The sequence below is a fragment of the Pinus tabuliformis genome, chromosome J, assembly GCF_031772625.1.
Source record: "Pinus tabuliformis cultivar Carrire ecotype Pingquan chromosome J, CPIR1, whole genome shotgun sequence".
NCBI classification, from domain to species: domain Eukaryota; kingdom Viridiplantae; phylum Streptophyta; class Pinopsida; order Pinales; family Pinaceae; genus Pinus; species Pinus tabuliformis.
Genome location: NC_142295.1, coordinates 933,608,537 through 933,631,413, shown reverse-complemented (window position 1 = coordinate 933,631,413; position 22,877 = coordinate 933,608,537). Strand labels below are relative to the sequence as shown.

At 35.2% G+C, this 22,877-nt stretch overlaps 2 pseudogenes; both read left to right on the top strand.

Annotated features, from left to right (window-relative positions):
• The first annotated feature begins 14,264 nt into the window (after positions 1 to 14,264).
• Positions 14,265 to 15,373, top strand: LOC149229836 (uncharacterized; annotated as a pseudogene).
• On the top strand, positions 15,353 to 20,599 carry LOC149229835 (uncharacterized; annotated as a pseudogene).
• Positions 20,600 to 22,877: the final 2,278 nt, after the last annotated feature.

Here is a 22,877-nt window from a genome sequence, read left to right as displayed (position 1 = left end):
ATTGGAGATGAAGCTCAGAACAAAAAACAAACCCTGGAACCTAGAAATGAACATGAAAAGGAAAAAAATAAGGCTTCATGCAAAAATTCAAAAATAAACAAAGCCAAAGTTAGATAAAAGAAAAATATATAAAATCAAGCCTAATCAAGCAGAATGCAGACAATTGTTTTTAAGACAAAGCTTATGGTGAAATGAGGTGTTTCTATGGTGATTTATGTAGGTGTTTGTGAGATGTGACTGAGATAAATTGTTTGTTTTGAAAGGAGAGAAGGCAATCATTGATCCTAGTGTGAAAATGGATGAAAAATAGAACAATGAGTATCAGAGCAAGTTGTAGCTTGTTGATCAGGGGTTGGTTCTCCTTCCAGTGGGTGTTGGAGAATCGTTGGGGTTGAAGCTCCATTCAGCTGTAGCTAATAATTTAGGAATTTGTAGCTTCTTGTTGGTTGTAGCCAGAACTTTGTAGTTGCAAGTTGTAGCTTGCCCTATTAATAAAATGGAGAATCAGTTACAAAGTTATATGTTCTTTGCATAATTCCATTGATTGCTGAAGTAATTGTTTTCCATATTTATTATTGAAAGCTATCTTTATTGTTTTATTGTTCTCACAAAAAGTAAAAAGAAATTTTGAATTGGTAAAATTGCTACAATATTGACTCACCCGCCCTCTTAGTATTTTATTGGTTTCCAATAGCTAGATGCATAAAATATTTGGTTTATCTCCTTCATCCTCTATGTAGCTATATGCATAAAGTATTTTTCTTTAAAAAATATAAGAACTTGGATTTTATTTCATCTTTAGTTCTTGGATATTTTTTTGTAAAGTTCATGAACTAGGTTAACACTCTACTTCTCAAGGCATTGAAAAAACAATCCATTTATATTTCTTCATCATTGATGTTTAGTGATTTTGATAAATTTTGATAAATGAGCTAGCGATGCCTTGGGTCCTTGTCACCTTCATAAAGTGGGATGTGCTTGTGGCCCATGTTACCAATTATATGCACCTTCTTTAGTGCAGAAGGACGATTTGTCTAGATTTTTTGAACGTTTAAAGGAGTCTATTTTGCAGTCAACCCACTTCTTTGGGTCAAATGAAAATCGATCAACTTGACTTGGGAAGTTGAATTTCCTACTTCTGTCAATTTTTTTTCCTATTGATTAAATTATTTTTACTTCCTCATCTTCTAGATAAACTGGACTCATTTAGAAATATTTGTCTATATACTCAGTGAACTACCCTTCTTAGGGACACATTGGTTGACCACAACTGTTTGTTGACTTGGAACCCTCTTCCTTAGAAATTAAATTTAGTTGTGGGGGGGTGTGCATCTGTGATATATTTTATATGGAATATGGTGTTCTTGTCGCCTTGTTGTCCTCCTTGGATTTGATCTACCAAAGGTATTTATATCAATAGTTTTTGTCCAAGTTCCTTTGCAAGTTGACTCTATACCATGTTGAAGATGGAAACAGATATAGATTTAGTCTCTAGTGGAGGAATTCTTGAATACAAGGATTGGCATCATGAGGGATTCTAAACCAATGTAATGAGAGGGATGAAATCATTGACATACATACTTTCTACAATATCTACAAGTTGACGAGTGCAATCTATTTCCATGTCCAATTGTAAGCTATCACTAATCTTTGGAATTGTCAGGGAAACCCCTCTTGAATTTGATTAGTCTCTACCAACCTGAGAGTCCAACACATTGAAATGTTTCTCCTGCAGTTTCTTCCTAACTAATGTCTAGGGGTCACTTGCATTGTGCATTTTCTCTCTTTCCTTTGTCTTTTTTCCCTTTCAATTTTTTAAATGTTGGTTGAAGGTTCATTAGAGAAAATTTTAGCCTAAAAGTGGCCTCCTAAGGAGAAATAATAAAATAATAAAATGAAAGTAATGAATTTAGGAGCGAAAAGAAGAAAATTACTTTTTTAATTGTATTTTTGGCTTATCTCCTTATAGGTTTACTCAAATTTCATTTGTATACACTCGTTGGATGTGGAATTAAATTCCACATCCAATGAGTACCCATTATGCATACTTTTGAGGAGACTCGCATTGATAAAAATTGAAGAACACATAATGGGTACTTGTGGATTGTGGAATTTAATTATGCATCCAACAAGTGTCTACATATGAATTTTGAGTAAACCTATAAGGAGATAAGCCAGAAAAACAATTAAAAAAGTAGTTTTTCTTCTTTTCACTCCAAAATATTTACATGTATGTCTTTTTAAATTTAAATGATTTTGATTGGTTTACATATTATGACATGGAAATTACATGAAAATTTCATGGGCACTTTTAAGCTAAAATTTCCTCTAATGTTTGGTACTACATTTGATGTGTAGGATTTCATTTTCGTTCTTCATCTAATGTACACTCTCTTTTAGTCAGCTTCCTCCTTGAGATTGGCATTATTTTCTTCAGGATAACTGATCTTTCAACTTTGTGTAATCAATCTCATGAATCAACAATCTCCCCATCATTATCCTCAACTTAGTTGAAGTCGATGATGAAAATCATGATTATTGAGTTCATTTTCTTAGGAAATAATCTTGTACATCCTTCATATTTTTATAGTCGGATTCTATTTTTTTTTTTTCCAATTCTTTTGCCTCTAGTTCCCATTAGTGTTTGAAGGTGGAGTATTCAAGGGTGATTAATACTCGACTTTGTGACCAACTTCTTTTTCTAATAAAAAAATATGTTGGAGAGATGCTATAGTGCATAAGTAACTGTCATGGAAATCATTGTGAAATAATCCTTTTATTTCATCAACTAAAACTCTTTCTTCTAGTGCTTATTCTTCACGTTAATCATTATGGATCTTTTTGACCCACTCATATAAGTTTTTTCAGCCCCCAATGGTTGTTTTTAGCATTAAATTTGATCATCCATCAATATATTAATTAGTATTGCAATTGATGTGTTGGATGATTTCTTGTGGGAAAACTTCTAGAAATCTCTCGTGGGTCTCACTTAATTTGCATGGTTGATTGAGATTCTAACTTGGTCGGTTTATCTCATTTCGTGGTTGACTGACTCACACTTTGACTTGACAATCGACAAGGTATGTTGGGTATAGTTGATTGAGTCAACTAGCCCTTCCAAAAATACTAATAACTTCATCAATCACATATTAGTAAATCCTCTCAATTTATTTGTATTTATGGTACCAAAATTCCAAGTAATGATTGCAGATAGAGGCACCATAAATTTCTTAGGGAAGTGCCATAGTATTAAGTTGAATATGGTGGAGCATTTATTAGATATTCCCATGATTGCAATACAAATTAATGGTGCTATTGTGGTATTCATTGAAAATTTTAGGGGCGAATTTTCGCCCTTGGGCGAAATTAAGGGGTTTTTAATTTTTATTGGGTGAATATTTTGTATCATAGTACATTGTTACAAATCGCCTCAAATTTATTTTATAAAAAAATTAGGTATGGAGGTTAGCCGACCTTATTTTCAGGGAGAGGGTAAAAAAAAGTAAATTTAGCCCTTGAAATTAGGAGTTACAACCTTCAATTCACCCTAATTTTCAAGAATAGGTATTTATGATAGTTATTTCTTTCATTTTCCCGTATTTCATGGTATTGGGATTAATTTCGAGAAAATTCACAAAAAAATAATTTATTTTTATTTAGAAATTCAAGCCTCTTATTTTCATGTCTATTTAAATATTGAATAGTGCTATTGCCATCTTCCAAGTTTGCATATGTTTAGTCATAATCATAGACAAGGGTTGTTCTCAAGATTGAGAATAGTGTATAGGGTTGTTCACAAAGTAGCGAAATTGGAATTAATAAGTTAAGAATCAACGTACAGTGTGATTTAATGGATTTTTGGTATATACAATTATTAATTTTCTGATATATACTTGTCATTTTCAAATATTATTTAGATAACTGATATTTTGAATTTTCAATCCTGTTAAAATAATTGATGGTTGATTCTTTCTTTTCAACTTCCATCCATCGTTAAGTCAATATCAGTGAAAAGTTTAAAAATCTCTATTCCAGAAAAGTAATCCCTTACGTTCCAAAATCAATACAACCCAAATTCCATCATTTATTTTGTTACTTACCCTTTATCTTCAATGTATGCTCTATGTAAATTATATTTCTATGAAAAAATGATAAATTGGTTGTTACTATTTGAATACCAAGGTGTTGACAGTTTGAAAAACTCTACTAGAAGACCATTTGCTGGAAGACGCTATATTAAAAATAAAATTTCGCTATTTTTTTAAATTTTTTATCAATTACATTTCTACTTGGAACAAAATTGAATGGATGTTTGAAGACATATTATTAAAAAAAAAATAATGAGATATATTTAAAATAGATGTATTATCAAAACAAGGACTGTAATCCAAACTTTCAAGATTGAAATGAAAAAGGTTATATTAAAATGATAATTTAAGAAAATGAATAATAAATTTGAAACTATTTACTTCAAATAAATTTCATTAGCAAGATTAAGATGGAGGAGATATTTTGAGCGATTTTACATGCATAGATGCAGTGCAATTTTTATTTACTGGGTTCCCATAGATATTAACAATCATTGACATCCTATTCATATATATGGTAGCCATGAAAAGGAGAGAGATTTAGCATTTTGAAGACAATACAAAAAAAATTGAAGACACTAAAAAATTACATGTGGTGTGTCTATCTATCTATAAATATTAGTTACAAATCTATTAGGTTTCTAGAGGGATTAAATCGTTTGTTCAAATGTTCTAGTCATTTTTTTCATTGTAGATTTTGAAGACATTGAATCCATTTTATTCATTCAAAAATATAATTTAAACAATGAAAAATTACAGGTGGTATATATATATATATAAGGTTTTAGAGGGATTAAATCTGTTGTGTGCAAATTTTTTAGTCAAATTTTCTACTGTAGATAAAAAATGTGGATTGTAAAAAAATGAATATACATGTTATACTCTTACTCTCAACCATAAATAAAATATTTCAATGTCCATATGAACTATCATAATCTTATACCAATTTTATAGAGAAATAATGTAACTAAAAATAATAATAATAAAGGTTATACTTTTGAGTACAACAAATTTTATAATTCTTATACTTTCTAAAAATATTTCAATACCCGGACTTAATTTTTTTTTTTAATATTTTAGTACATGACTCAAATAATGTTTTTAAATATGCATGTTGAATAATTTATTTCAATCTCAACTACCTGCATATGTATATGGAGAGAATGGAAATGACTAGTTATTTTAATGTTGATCACAATAAAATATTGCAATGTTGTAAGAGGAGTAATTAAAAGTAAACAAGTTCAAGGAGATATGTATTTTATTTAATTATTAATATCAAATTAAAAATGCAACATTTAAAAGTATATAATTAATAATACAATATTGAATGTGACTAATAAATAAAATATTTTAATATGGAGGGTTAATTAATATTTAAATGTATTCAAAAATATATTAATAATAGAAAACTCATTTTAATGTGGAAAATATATTCCATAGATAAAATATTTCAAGAAAAATATTTAAATGTGTATATATTATATATGATTGAACAAAAACTATATATTCATTATATAAAGCAATTGATTTTTATTTTTATTTTTATTTTTTTATGGCTAAAATATTTGAAGTAATCTCATTGTGGTAATTTTTAAGAATATTTTTTGGTCAATTTGGTTTGAAATCAAGCAAAGATGTGTTAGAATTGCAAGTTTAAGCTATGTAGTTTACACAATCCAAGTTCTTAATTAATTTTTGAAGACATTGAATTTATTTTTTACATTCAAAAATATAATTTAAACAATGAAAAATTATAGTCGGTTTGCGTGTTTATATATATATATATATATATATATATATATATATATATATATTACAAATCGATTAGGTTTCCAGATCTATTGTGTGCAAATTTTTTAGTCAAAATTTTCACTGTAAAAGAGGTTTTCCTTGGAGCTACAAGGTTATATTGCTCCCCCGAACAAATTCTATATACTCTCTCTCCAAGATTGAAATCCAATCTAAACCAGCACAAAATGGATTTGATCATGTGTGCACAAATTTGCTCTTAGTTCCAAGTACTGAAGTTAAGTTTCTAATTAAAGAGTTGATCCTCATATCCCATGGATGAAAACATACATGCAAACAAAAAAAATCACCATGATCACTCTCAATAAGAATTTGAGGCATTGTACATATGGATTTTTATCTAAAATGCTTAAGAAGCACTTGGAGAAAGAAAAATCTTCATGGATAGCCTGGTTTTCAAAACCCTGGGGTATAGAGGAACTATGTCTTTTGGAATTTTCCCTTACACAATTATATTTTATATCTAATTTTTTTTACATTAATTTTAATAAAAAAAATATTGAAAATGGCCTATATTTGTTTTACCTCTAGTTTGGTGCAGAACAAGTTATTATTTTAATAAAAAAAGATTACAAGGTAAATGAGTATGATTAAGTACACGAGGCAGACTATATACCTCTAGTTTCATGCATAACATTAGCAAAGAAATCACGTGTTTCATCCACAATTCGTTATTCCCTAATGGTATCCTATAACCAAAATATTGATTCACATAACATGTTCATCACAAGCTATAACTTTATGGATGTTTATTGGCACACTCACATCCAAAAATAAATAGAGATAATGATACTTTGTAAAAATGTTGTACCATCATATAAAATTCCATTTACAAGAATTACATTGGCACATATAAAACTGATTTCCCATTCTTAAGAAATAGTAAACCTATAGCAATATTCAACATAACATTCAAATACTAAAATACTCCAACAAAGTGCATTGTATTAATCAATTGAATAAAAAAACTAAAGGAAAATCTTATCTATTTGAAATTTAAAGGCCAACATTAACTTAGGTAGATAAATGTTCCACCCAACCATACACTCTATTGCGCTTATTCTTTTTATACTAGGCCACCCCAATTGAGGCTATGATACCACTAAGGAAAATTAGAACATTTTTATGGAAATCATTCTATCTTAGGACAAAAAATTACCTATCCCATTGTCTCACCACTAATTTTTTTCTTGGAACAACACAACTATTTTGGTGACACATTGCTTTCCTTACATAGAAAAAGGAGAATACCTTCCTTATCTACTCAATATTCCCTCAAAAGTCTCTGAGCTCTCCCTCTATGTGTGCATAGAGGGTCTATATATTATCCATTAACTCCAACAACATTTACTTAGTTCTTGACCTTTTTCAAGTTTTAAAGGCTTCCTTTCTTGGTCGTTCAACCCACACTATGCTTTCCTCTTTAGATTCTATCCATGGTTTCTCCATCACATAGCTTGATATCTTTCCTAGATCCCTTTCCAACCTAATTTTTTAATCTCTCTATGTTATCCCTCTCTAGAATTCGCTTCTTTTCCAAAGAATTAGCTTTTAACCATTTGAATCTCTTCCTTCTCTATTTTCATAATCTATACATATTTCTGTAGTTATCATCACATGAATTCAAAATGGTCTCTATCATTCCTTGATCAATTGTCTAGTATGAATCAATACCTCTAAAACTACTTTCATGGATGTTAGCATCAACTGAGGGAGAATGAATTTACCTCTCCCTCTATTTTTTTCTCTCTTATAACCTACTTCTCTTCCATATGATTTTCCTTCTCTATTGTGTCTAGCCCCATGCATCTCTCTTCAATATTCTTTGCATGAGTTCATAATGGTCACACACCATTCAAAATGTGAATGGCCTCCACCATTCACCTTAGAACCAAAATTAATTATGTCATTTAGGTGATCATTGTATTGTACTATGTTGCTTTTCTTAGTCCAATAATGACCAACAATGAATCATTCCTTCTTCCCTACAACTATTCATATACATGCCTCTAAGACTACATGAATCATTGCATATCTATAGTCAATTTCCTACATCCAATCATGATTTTGTCCCTCCCCATCAACCACATGTGTGGGGAGTATAATGATGAATGAATGAATAAAAAAATCACCTCGTCTCCAACACCCCATGAGACCTCATTTTTCCCCTTATTGTGGGGACATGATTTTCTTCAAAGAAATTGTGAGAAAATCTAGCTTTGATCACTCCTCTCACAATTCCCATGACGAAGGTACTTATCGCCTTGATTTCATAATTGTGGAAGGTGTACATCTCCACAACCACCATATGTTTTCCATGATTGATAGTTAATGTTTCTATATTTTTAGTAAGGAACGTGGTGATGAAGGAAACAAAGTAAAGTTTGGAAAAATGGAAAACTATGGATTATTCAGCATGTAGAACCCACTAGTACCCTCTCATCTTTCCCATCTCCTGCTATCATAACCCCTTTTTTATGTTCTCCAATCTCAAGTAGCTCTATTATTTTATTAATTTCAAGAAAGATAATACTTACATTATCCAATGTACCATAAAATTTCTTCCTCATGGTGCAAATAAAACATGGAAATTAAAATATACATGCTAAACAAAATTGAACATTTAATCATAATTAAGTATAGTTAATAAATGGGATTCAATACTAGGACATTCTATCATATCCCCCTTTGAATAACACAATCATAAATATTCTCTTCTCATTAACAACAATTTGTTTCCTTATTCTTCAGTTGTATTCGTAGTTTCATCCTATTCATTATCTTGGTATACCACCAAACTTCAACATTCCAACATATGCCTACATTAGTAATCAATTAAGCATACATATTATAGAAATTATCAAGAAACACTTATCTTATGCACAAGATTTCTCAATTCGATGATGTACACATCCATTAAAATATATGTATGTATTTTTTATTTAATACCTATCTCCACAGATATGCATCTATCACATATAATGGCTTCCATAGGAAATATTTAATTTCATTATTCTTTCTAACTCACCCACAAGATTCTAGCTACCATCCCACATGAACTTTTAAGTTTCCTCCTCCTTGATACATTCACCCTCTAGGCTTAGATGTCTCATTCTCTACTAAACAATCCCTTAGGTGATCCATCTTGTCATGGATTTCTTGTGTAAGGAGAGCACTAACTTACTACTAGACATCCACTAGTAGTATATAATGTGTGGCAATCACAGGGTTCCTTTGTCCTAACAATGACCTTTCTTCGAGGGTTTCCATCTTCAATAGCCATAATATACCATGTATCATACACATACAGTTACCATAGACATATTCATAATAATACAACTTATAAATTCCAAGTCTAATTCATAACTAATATCATATTTCATAAGTATGAGATTCCTTCTCATAGTGTTTGGCTCTTGTGTGTTGTAGCACCTAATCTTTCTTACAGAATTACACTCATTTTCATATTTGAGACCATTCTAACTACAACCTAAACTTTTCAATCAACCAAATAAAAGTGAGCATTTATGAATATAATCCTTTCTTTCAATATTTACTACCATCCATGATGTGTTCTGAGAATAATATTAACAAACTAATAATTCAATCATTTTTAGTTGTTAATCATACTCAATGAAATGGAACTATGATTCATTGTACATGGGTTACTTAACATACCTACCATTACAAGATGAAACTAAATATTTATTCGAATAAACCAATGCGCCAATACTCATGCTCACATCTACTCAATCTATTTTTTTTCGCTTGATATCAAAATACTACATTTTTATACCATGCATTCACCATCATCAGTTGGAAGGTCTAGCCAACACCTCAACACATGATCTAGTCACCTCCCATTTATACCTTATTGAATACTACAAGGAACTTCCCTTCTTTACTCTATATTACCTTAGGAACCCTCTCCTCTATATGTGCTCCTCACAATTTGCAAGAAATTTAAAGTCTACAACACCAATATAAGCAAGGAGACAATTGGAAACTTGTGTAGTATTATATCCTTCCATATCCATCAACAATATGGTCTCACATATTATCTCTATTGGCATTCACTTTCATGTGTTATACAAATTTATAACACGATTATGTTACCCGTTCACTCATTGTCATGTGACTCAATCATGAGATACAAATTCTTGGTTGAATCGAAAGGATTATAACAATCTTGTCATACAAAAATATTCTTCTTTTATTATATCCCACCTAGGTACTATTATCATACATGCATTCCATCATAAACAAATAAATGAATATATAAAGTATGCCTAAAGGAATCCTCACTCCAACCATTTCAAGTAATATATGTTGGCATGATTAATTTTCATACTTGGATAGTTTCCTTTAGCATTCTTGACGTTACTTGATCAGTTGATGTCTCGTGGGAACTCACATGATCCCTTAATCAACCTATTGACAAGAATCCTATCATATTTATACATTTCACGAGGTTTTCTATCATATGCCACTTCATCATCAACATTTTAAACCATTGTTGATATTTTTTTTGGAATAAAGTGTGTTAATATTTGAAATGTCCAATATTTGAGTGGACACTCTACTAGTGTCGGTATCTGCATACTTCCATCAGGGATCAAATCTGCTCTTTGCATTTTCATTTTAGGTGTCTCATATTGAATTTTTGGATCATTCCACTAGGTCATGTCAAAATGGTCCACCGATGGTTATATTCTTCTCATAAAATCAAATTTTCCCTCATGAGGTACATTTGCTGACCCATCTCCATGTTGTATTCAGTTATGGTTTCAGTTATGTTATTTTTAGAGTTGAAACAGTTATGTTTCCATTAGGTCTCAGGGTTCATTTTCAAGGTCAAAAGCACAGTTTCAAGTGTAAATAAAGGGCAGCAAAGATATGAGGATGACCAATAAAAAAAAAGTGATTGCTAGTAAGTCATGATTATTGTACAAAGATCTTATTTCACTAATGTAATTTTCATCTCAAAAAACATGTTTTTGAGATGAAAACAAAGTATTTTAGTTGATTTATATTTCTTGATGTAAGTCAAGTCATTTGATATAATAAGTGTTCCCAGCTACCCCAAGCATTTCTCCTTGCTGCAAGAAAATGAAACCATTGAAGAAATCAATTCAATCAGAGCATCATCCACCTAAAAAGAGACAAAGAAGGAAAAGCATTAAACAGTTATTTGAAGTCAAAGAAAAAGTTCCAAAACATTAGAAAGTGGGTTTTTCTAAAGAAAAATCAAAATCAACCTCTATATAAGATGTCAAATTCCTTTTCCAAATTCATCAGTTTCATTTGACAAAGAGAAAGAAGAGCATTGAAGGAGAGGCGGGAATTGAGGCCAACTGGTGGCTAAGCAAAAAAGGAGACGCTGCACATAGAGCAGGAGGCGCTGCGCACAGAGGCCGGAGTGTTGCGCATAGGGATGGGGCACTGCGCATAGGGAAATTTTGCTAGTGAAATTTTGCATGGCGCTGTGCATAGAGCCGAAGCATTGCGCACCTGTAGAGGGCATTGTGCATAGGACCAGCAAGCACCAAGACACCCTATCAACCATCCAAATCATGTTTTTTTCCTTCTAGAACTTCTAAAAGAGTAAGTGTAATCCTTGAACTATCCTCCCGACATTTAGTTCATCATTTTGAAGTTGGTTTGCTATTTAAAATTTTAAACCCTAGATTTCCTACAAATCCCTCCACCTATTCCTTATACCCTAATTCCCTCAAACACATCCCTCCACCTATTCCTTATACCCTAATTCCCTCAAACACATTCCTCCACTTATCCCTTATACCCTAATCCCCAAAACAAAATCCTAAAACCCTATTTACTAAATAGTCCCTACCAAAGAAAAATACCCTCCTTCTCACTCTCATATCATATATATTCCATCCTACACTGCATAAGCTCATCTCCCCTTCCCCTATCCCTATTCACCATAACTCACTCCTTGTTTACCTTATCTAGGGTTACAAAGCTTCAAAATTCAACAAGCATTGACAAAGAGGATAGAGATTATGAGGAGGAGGAAAATAATGGCAATGAAAGCATGCGAGATGAACCTCAACATCATAGAAAACCACATAAGGGAGGCAGAATTATTAGAGAGGAACCATCAAACATCAGAGAGTTACAGGCTTCTCATATGACTATCACTTGTTTCAGGCATCTCGGGTGTTATGAGTTTTGTGAGCAAGTACAAAGAGTTCAACATCATCCTAAGCTGACCAGGCTTTTTGTAGCCAATATTTGTGATAACATAGTAACTCTTGCCAGGGTGACATTTACAGTTTCATCCTCCATCATTGATAATGCCACAAGGATTCCAAATGTGGGGGAAAAATGGTATAAGGCACAAGATTTGGATGAGCACTACTATGAGCCATACATCAAATCCATGTACAAAAATGAAAAGAAGAGGACCTTTCCTTTTAGGTTCCTTAAAGACAAGTATGCCCCTATGATGAGGATCATTATGAAGTATTTTACATGTGATGGCAGATTTTCTAGATTGTACACCTATCACATTAGGCTTCTTACGCATTTCACAAGAGTGAAAATTTTTAACATCCCGTATTTCTTATTCAGGAACATTAAGAAGATGGCCTACATTGTACAGAAAAAGCCTTACCCCCAGCCGATGAGTAGTATCTATCACTATTCCCTGATTAAGATGATTGTACTACATCATCTCAACCTCCTCAATATCTCCTAGGATACATTTATTTCCAATGACATCTTCAATGGTCCTCAGATTCCCCCACCGGTGCCTCAAGAAGCAGAAAGGCCTTCCAGCAGTGCCAAAGTAAAGAAATATGAGAAGGTTAAAGAGACTAAAGCCATTGAGGAGCTAGAAGCCTACAAGACATATCAGAGAGGGGGTAGAAAGTTGTTTGTAGTATATAGGCAAGTGTTTACTCCACTTGAGTCAAGCTCTTCTTGTAGAACATCTTTTTGTAGACCTTGCTTATAGTCAGGGGGAGCATGAACATCACACTTCAGCAGAGTAGAGATTTCAGCATGTACTCAGAGGGAGCATGGAAAGATTGGTACACCTTGGCATATACAAAGGGGGAGCTCATTCATAAATTTCAGCAGGTACTTAGGGGGAGTATGGACAACGGAATGTTTATCAAGGAAAGAGAATATCTTGGTCCGCCCTTTGCCCTTGATGTCAAAGGGGGAGAGTGATTTGGGTTGTTGCCATCAAGTCCAAAGGGGGAGATTTTTGGCATTATGATGCATGTGTTGTACTTGATGGCAACCCACTCGTAGAAGAACAACTCACTTATATATAACTAGATGAATCTACATAAGAGTTATCAGATGTGACAGAATACATGGGATGCAGGACAACTCAAAGGAATCAGATGACAGTTCTCAGTACGACAAGTTAGCTTTGCCATCAAGTGCAAAGGGGGAGATTGTTGGCATTATGATACACGTGTTGTCCTTGATGGCAACTCACACAGATGACAGATCATAGTGCAGCAAGTCAGTAGCAAAGAGTTGATGATCAGACTACAAAGAATGAAGAAAGAAGAGTATATACACAGGTTCACTATATACCAAGTCGTGTACATATGCAGGTTATACGCAGGTTCACTATGTACCAAGTCACGTATATACGCAGGTTCGCTATATACCAAGTAGGATATACACACAGGTTATATATGCAGGTTCACTATATACAAAGACGCGTATACACGCGGGATTGCTGATCAAAAGTCACGTATGTGTATGCACGCACTTTCATGCACGAAAAAATGCGTACATGTGGGAAAGCTTATTTTTGGGTCCGTGGTATTTAGACCTATGGTTTTGGTCCTTGGTATTGCGTCCGAAGTGTTGAACCCAGGTATTGGATCCCTAGTATTGGTTCTCAACGGTTTTGGACCATGGTATTGAGTAAGGCCTAAGACTATAAAAGGAGAAGAAGATCATTAGGCAAAGGTATTGAGAAAGTCTTGAATATCTGATGAAGGATGAGATCCAGTATGCAGGTTATGGGTTCATGATGCATTGTTTAATCTAAGTTAAGGAGGAATCTCAACGGTTGATGGAGAACAAGATCTAAGGTGTTATCACTCAAGGAAAATATTTTAAATTCTGTCCAGTCTTTTCATCTGGTTAGAGTCTAAACAGTTTAAATAGGAGTCTTGTTAAGAGTATTGTTGGTATGTCTAAAAAGGTCAATTCTCTGCTTTAGTATGTCGAAGCTCATTTCAAAGATCACAGTGCATAAACCCTATTTAGGTTTGTGTGAACGTGCCCTTTGTTAACGCAAATGCAACAACTTTAACACATGCAGCATATGAAGGGGAGGATGTGTAGTCTATTTTGTATAAACTACTCATGGTCGCTGATTTCAATGTTAAAGCTGTTCAACAGACATTACTTAAATTGCTAGAAGGAACAGTTGTACATGTTCTAGAAAAGGGAGATCGGAAACATCCTCGTGGCGATCATATTCAGATCGATACAAAGGATATTCCCTTTATATGTGGCGGGGCTTTCGTGGATCTAGAGAAAACGATTTCTGAGAGACGGCAAGATTGGTCGTTTGTCAGATATCATTTCAGAGCTTCAGGGATTGCTAAAGGGGATAGATGAAACAGGAGAGTCGAGCTCTGGTACTGAGAGCGCTGCTGTTCTTGCAGCTCAGATACGCCGTTTGGCACAAGAAGTAAGGCAGCTGGCATCTTCCAGACCAATAACAGTTTTAAATGGGAACACTAGCCAAAGTGGTAATGCTGCATCTCTTTTGATGCCAGTAGCTGCTCTGGGAGCAATGGGTTACTACTATATGTGGTGGAAAGGATGGTCCTTTTTGGATCTCATGTATGTTACCAAACGTAATATGACAAATGCTGTTGCAAGTGTGACGAAGCAATTGGATCAAGTTTTGGCAGCTCTTGTTGCCACAAAGAGACACCTGACCCAAAGAATTGAATGCTTAGATGGAAAGATGGATGAACAGAAGGAAATATCTAAATTAATTAAGAATGAGGTATCTGAAGTCTGCGAAGACCTTTCACAGATTGGATTTGACATAGATGCAATTCAAAAAAATGGTCTCTGGACTGGAGGGGAAGATTGTGTCACTGGAAGATAAACAGGATTTTGCAAATGCTAGTGTTTGGTATTTATGCCAATTTGTTGGAGAAACAAAAGATGGACCCATGGCAGAACTGTTACAGGATTTCCCTGCAAAGGCTCGATTAGAACGCACAGCTTCAACATTTACCGAGGGTAAAAGCTTAAAGGGCCTTCAATACATTGCAGATACAATCCAGTCTAGAAGCATTGCAAAACCCAAAATAAAAGAACTTTTACAGGATGATGTAGATGTTATTGCTTCCAAAACCAATGCCCCGAAGGGACCTACCAAAATACACAGATCATTTACAACTTGCTTCTCTTCAAGCAGAACCATATTATTTGGTTTATCTTATTATTGGTAACCACAATCGATCCCTCCCATTCGATTCTGCAGCCATTTTGTTGGAAGGAAGCATTCAGGAAATTGAGTTGCGGGGTAAGCGATCCCAGGTTTGTGGGACGAAATGGCGATGCAAGCAGGAGTTGCGACATCTAAGGTTCTTCTTCTGGTGGGCGCAGGACTTACAGGATCTGTTCTTTCTATTGGCTTTGGAGCGCCTGTACGAGCTAATATGAGGGCTAGTGGCCTGACAAACGCTGCGGTGACATCATCCTTGCTAGAGTCGGTTGAGAGTAGTGATCTTACTGCATATGGCTTAATACCAGAGTTCATTGGACGATTTCTTGTGCTTGTTAGCCTCTCAGCGTTGACTGAATACCAACTTGTTCAGGTGCTCATGGAGCCTAAAAATGCACTAGGAAAGCAATACAAGAAAATGTTTGAGATGAACAATGTGAAGTTACATTTCACTGAGGATGCCCTTAGGCAGATTGCACAGAAGGCAATGGTCAAGAGTACTGGAGCGCGTGGTTTGCGTTCTATCCTCGAGAACATTTTGACAGATGCCATGTTTGAGATTCTGGATGCAAAAACAGGGCTGGATTTATTTGCCTATGTTAGCAGAACTGCCGATAGCAATGCTTGCTTGTGCTCGTATTGGTGTTGTTGTCACTACATACAATATGGTGGCTTTTGGAGGCAAACGTTCTGAAGAGTCTGAAAAAATCATTGAAGAGATTAGGAACAGGGAATGGGGTCTTCTTCTTATCGATGAGGTACATGTGGTTCCATCACATATGTTTCGTAAAGTCATTAGCATTACAAAGTCTCATTGTAAACTTGGGCTTACAACTACACTTGTCCGAGAGGATGAACGCATTACTGATTTGAACTTCTTGATTGGGCCCAAGTTATATGAAGCCAATTGGTTGGATTTGGTGAAGGGAGGATATATTGCTAATGTACAATGTGCTGAAGTGTGGTGCCCCATGACAAGGGAGTTTTTTGCAGAGTATCTGAAGAAGGAAAATTCTAAAAAAAAAAAACAGGCCTTGTATGTGATGAATCCAAACAAGTTTAGGACCTGTGAGTTTCTCATCCGTTTCCATTAACAACAACGTGGAGATAAGATCATTGTTTTCGCAGACAATCTTTTTGCACTTACTGAATATGCAATGAAGCTCAGGAAGCCTATGATTTATGGTGCTACCAGTCATAGTGAAAGAACAAGGATCCTGTATACATTCAAGCACAGCCCTGATGTTAATACCGTTTTCCTTTCAAAGGTGGGAGATAACTAAATTGATATTCCTGAAGCTAATGTGATTATACAAATATTGTCTCATGCTGGTTCTCGGCGTCAAGAAGCACAACGTTTGGGACGTATCTTGCGAGCAAAGGGTAAACATCAGGATAGGATGGCTGGTGGGAAAGAAGAACATAATGCTTTCTTTTACTCCTTAGTATCTACTGATATATAGGAAATGTGTTTGTGTTAGCACACATGCACATGGGAAAAGCTTACAACACATGAAGGATGTGGCACTTATTACTAATTCAAGAAAATCAACATGGCTAATTACTTCCGAATATCTTTGAGGAAAACAAAGGCATAAAAACAGGTACAGTTTCCTGTTTCTCAGCAGAGGTAAAGGGATACGACATTAAGGACCAGTAAGAAGCTTCGAGCATCCATCACAGCTAAACTAAAAAAGACCAATTGTCAGAGAATGAGCCCGTTTTCTCCTTTTTCTCGTAGGAGCACCATCTTGATTGTAATAAATGCTATGTTCAGCATGATATCGAATTAGAATCCTAATTGTTTTAGGTCTCTAGAGCTGTCAATTTGTAGTCTGCTGTTTTTATTAGTTAGTTTCAAATGTTAGCAGGTGTCATCATAGGCAGAATTGGAGTTCCCCTCACGCTGGAGGAAGAACCTCAGTTAGGTAGAAAAGCTCTATATATAGCTGAAACAACAAGGTATTAAGGGTTGGAAAACTTTATAACAGAGCATAGTATTTGGCTTATGTAAAGACTCACTTTCAGTAATATAATTTTGATTTTACTTCTCAGGATTCATGAAGGATTTCTTATATTCAGAATGTGTGGTGCTGTCCTTTTCTTAGTTTTGTTTATAGTGGTATGGATGTATAATCACTCAGAATTCACTTAATGTGCTCTGATTTCCTGTATGCATCTATAAACTGTGTGGTTCCATATAAGTGTATGTTCTGAATATTCAAATGCTGAATGCCCTGACTTCCATGTAAGGTCAAGATCTTTGTTATATTGAAGTGTTGTTGACTCCATAGGCCCAATGGATACTTGTTTAATGTATTTCCAGCATTTATATTTGTCACAGTTGTTCTACAAGAGTTAGCCATCTTAGTTTTAATCAAAATCATTATTACACCCAGAGAGAGCCCTCTCAGGTTGAGGAGGCTAAGCCTCAGCCTAAAGCAGGTTTGAAATAGTTACTTAGAATCAACCTGACCAACAGCCTATCAGGGTCTGATTTTGAGATAACATTTTGGTGCGTCTGCCGGGAGTCTGAAGATTATTCATTCCCGAAATCAAGAGACTGAACTTCTGAAGGTAGCAGGAGCTCAGAAGAATTTTCGAGGCTGCAATCTACCTTGGCGACTCCATTGTTGAAGAATTCAAGATTCATACATTCATGGTGATTCCACTGGAGTTATGAAGGACCCAGATGTTACCATTCTTATTTCAAGGTATGAATGCATAAATTTTTCAGGAATTCATGGTTTCCCAAATCATTTTCCCAAGGATGCATATTTTCTAAGGAATGGTCCAAAATTCAATGGAGAAGATTTGAGTTTAACTTTGAAGCATATATCAGATTTCTGTGATTTCACTGAGCTTCTTAGAGTTAAACATGAGGATGTTTGCATTATGTTGTTCTATGATTCATTTCAAGGGAAATGTAAACGGTGGATTGAAAGCTTTCCTGCTAAATCCATTAAGTCATTTGAAGACTTTTGGCTTATGTTTTTGGAGGAATGGATAGATAGATCAGATGTGGTGGCAAACTCTCCTTCAATTCAAGGTTTCAAACAATGGAATGATGATCATAGCAATGGAGAAATGGATGAAATTTTTTCTTTGTCCTTGTCCTCGTATCTAAAATCATTTAAGTGCAAGGCAGAGGATAAGATGAAATTTTTGGATGAAGTTGCTAAAGATATTGAGAAAGACATTGAAGGTTTACAAGGTCAAATTCAGGCATATAATCTTCATAATCATGATCATTATTTTCAGAAGCTTTCTATGGCAGAACACAAGGAGAGAGTGTTGCTTCCTTTCTCTTTCATGATTGAGGAAGTGTAAACTGTTGTTGAAGATCAGTTTGCACAACCTGAAAGTTACAAGAATCATCAAGCTGATCATGTATTCTGGGATCCTATAGCTAAATATATGGAAGAGTTTTACTCTCCAGTGTTTCAGTTTTTCTATGAAGATCAGAGGCAATTTCAGTGGCAGTGGTCATCACAATATCATATTGGCTCTGAACTCCGATGCAGTAAAAAAACTCAAATATCAGATAAGACAAATGATTGGCTACATTGGAAATTTCACATTGATTGAGCTGAAAGAAATTTGAATTGTTAGGGTAGGTAGGTAGGAAAATGCAAATAAGCTAAAGGTTGACTGAGCATTTTTTTTAGTAGATGTAGATTTCTTTCTCCTACAGTGATCATCAAGCTTAAGCCCGAGGTGAAGGCCCAAGACGCTGGAAAGGGATGTTTGTCAAGCAAATTTCCGTTTGTAATAAAGAAGACAAAGCACTGGACCTGCATGTTCTTAGTGTACCTCAGGAGCACACTATCCCAAGTGGAGCCACCTGTTATCACTCAAGGAAAATATTTTAAATTCTGTCCAGTCTTTTCATCTGGTTAGAGTCTAAACAGTTTAAATAGGAGTCTTGTTAAGAGTATTGTTGGTATGTCTAAAAAGGTCAATTCTCTGCTTTAGTATGTCGAAGCTCATTTCAAAGATCACAGTGCATAAACCCTATTTAGGTTTGTGTGAACGTGCCCTTTGTTAACGCAAATGCAACAACTTTAACACATGCAACATATGAAGGGGAGGATGTGTAGTCTATTTTGTATAAACTACTCATGGTTACTGATTTCAATGTTAAAGCTGTTCAACATGCATTACTTAAATTGCTAGAAGGAACAGTTGTACATGTTCCAGAAAAGGGAGCTCGGAAACATCCTCGTGGCGATCATATTCAGATCGATACAAAGGATATTCCCTTTATATGTGGCGGGGCTTTCGTGGATCTATAGAAAACAATTTCTGAGAGACGGCAAGATTGGTCGTTTGTCAGATATCATTTCAGAGCTTCAGGGATTGCTAAAGGGGATAGATGAAACAAGAGAGTCGAGCTCTGGTACTGAGAGCGCTGCTGTTCTTGCAGCTCAGATACGCCATTTGGCACAAGAAGTAAGGCAGCTGGCATCTTCTAGACCAATAACAGTTTTGAATGGGAACACTAGCCAAAGTTGTAATGCTGCATCTCTTTTGATGCCAGTAGATTCTCTGGGAGCAATGGGTTACTGCTATATGTGGTGGAAAGGATGGTCCTTTTTGGATCTCATGTATGTTACCAAACGTAATATGACAAATGCTGTTGCAAGTGTGATGAAGCAATTGGATCAAGTTTCGGCATCTCTTGCTGCCACAAAGAGACACCTGACCCAGAGAATTGAATGCTTAGATGGAAAGATGGATGAACAGAAGGAAATATCTAAATTAATTAAGAATGAGGTATCTGAAGTCCGCGAAGACCTTTCACAGATTGGATTTGACATAGATGCAATTCAAAAAAATGGTCTCTGGATTGGAGGGGAAGATTGTGTCACTGGAAGATAAACAGGATTTTGCAAATGCTAGTGTTTGGTATTTATGCCAATTTGTTGGAGAAACAAAAGATGGACCCATGGCAGAACTGTTACAGGATTTCCCTGCAAAGGCTCGATTAGAACGCACAGCTTCAACATTTACCGAGGGTAAAAGCTTAAAGGGTCTTCAATACATTGCAGATACAATCCAGTCTGGAAGCATTGCAAAACCCAAAATAAAAGAACTTTTACAGGATGATGTAGATGTTATTGCTTCCAAAACCAATGCCCCGAAGGGACCTACCAAAATACACAGATCATTTACAGCTCGCTTCTCTTCAAGCAGAACCATATTATTTGGTTTATCTTATTATTGGTAACCACGATCGATCCCTCCCATTCGATTCTGCAGCCATTTTGTTGGAAGGAAGCATTCAGGAAATTGAGTTGCGGGGTAAGCGATCCCAGGTTTGTGGGACGAAATGGCGATGCAAGCAGGAGTTGCGACATCTAAGGTTCTTGTTCTGGTGGGCGCAGGACTTACAGGATCTGTTCTTTCTATTGGCTTTGGAGCGCCTGTACGAGCTAATATGAGGGCTAGTGGCTTGACAAACGCTGCGGTGACATCATCCTTGCTAGAGTCGGTTGAGAGTAGTGATCTTACTGCATATGGCTTAATACCAGAGTTCATTGGACGATTTCTTGTGCTTGTTAGCCTCTCAGCGTTGACTGAAGACCAACTTGTTCAGGTGCTCATGGAGCCTAAAAATGCACTAGGAAAGCAATACAAGAAAATGTTTGAGATGAACAATGTGAAGTTACATTTCACTGAGGATGCCCTTAGGCAGATTGCACAGAAGGCAATGGTCAAGAGTACTGGAGCGCGTGGTTTGCATTCTATCCTCGAGAACATTTTGACAGATGCCATGTTTGAGATTCCAGATGCAAAAACAGGGCTGGATTTATTTGCCTATGTTAGCAGAACTGCCGATAGCAATGCTTGCTTGTGCTCGTATTGGTGTTGTTGTCACTACATACAATATGGTGGCTTTTGGAGGCAAACGTTCTGAAGAGTCTAAAAAAATCATTGAAGAGATTAGGAACAGGGAATGGGGTCTTCTTCTTATCGATGAGGTACATGTGGTTCCAGCACATATGTTTCGTAAAGTCATTAGCATTACAAAGTCTCATTGTAAACTTGGGCTTACAGCTACACTTGTCCGAGAGGATGAACGCATTACTGATTTGAACTTCTTGATTGGGCCCAAGTTATATGAAGCCAATTGGTTGGATTTGGTGAAGGGAGGATATATTGCTAATGTACAATGTGCTGAAGTGTGGTGCCCCATGACAAGGGAGTTTTTTGCAGAGTATCTGAAGAAGGAAAATTCTAAAAAAAAAAAACAGGCCTTGTATGTGATGAATCCAAACAAGTTTAGGGCCTGTGAGTTTCTCATCTGTTTCCATGAACAACAACGTGGAGATAAGATCATTGTTTTCGCAGACAATCTTTTTGCACTTACTGAATATGTAATGAAGCTCAGGAAGCCTATGATTTATGGTGCTACCAGTCATAGTGAAAGAACAAGGATCTTGTATACATTCAAGCACAGCCCTGATGTTAATACCGTTTTCCTTTCAAAGGTGGGAGATAACTAAATTGATATTCCTGAAGCTAATGTGATTATACAAATATCGTCTCATGCTGGTTCTCGGCGTCAAGAAGCACAACGTTTGGGACGTATCTTGCGAGCAAAGGGTAAGCATCAGGATAGGATGGCTGGTGGGAAAGAAGAATATAATGCTTTCTTTTACTCCTTAGTATCTACTGATATACAGGAAATGTGTTTGTGTTAGCACACATGCACATGGGAAAAGCTTACAACACACGAAGGACGTGGCACTTATTACTAATTCAAGAAAATCAACATGGCTAATTACTTCCGAATATCTTTGAGGAAAACAAAGGCATAAAAACAGGTACACTTTCTTGTTTCTCAGCAGAGGTAAAGGGATACGACATTAAGGACCAGTAAGAAGCTTCGAGCATCCATCACAGCTAAACTAAAAAAGACCAATTGTCAGGGAATGAGCCTGTTTTCTCCTTTTTCTCGTAGGAGCACCTTCTTGATTGTAATAAATGCTATGTTCAGCATGATATCGAATTAGAATCCTAATTGTTTTAGGTCTCTAGAGCTGTCAATTTGTAGTCTGCTGTTTTTATTAGTTAGTTTCAAATGTTAGCAGGTGTCATCATAGGCAGAATTGGAGTTCCCCTCACGCTGGAGGAAGAACCTCAGTTAGGTAGAAAAGCTCTATATATAGCTGAAACAATAAGGTATTAAGGGTTGGAAAACTTTATAACAGAGCATAGTATTTGGCTTATGTAAAGACTCACTTTCAGTAATATAATTTTGATTTTACTTCTCAGGATTCATGATATTCAGAATGTGTGGTGCTGTCCTTTTCTTAGTTTTGTTTATAGTGGTATGGATGTATAATCACTCAGAATTCACTTAATGTGCTCTGATTTCCTGTATGCATCTATAAACTGTGTGGTTCCATATAAGTGTATGTTCTAAATATTCAAATGCTGAATGCCCTGACTTCCATGTAAGGTCAAGATCTTTGTTATATTGAAGTGTTGTTGACTCCATA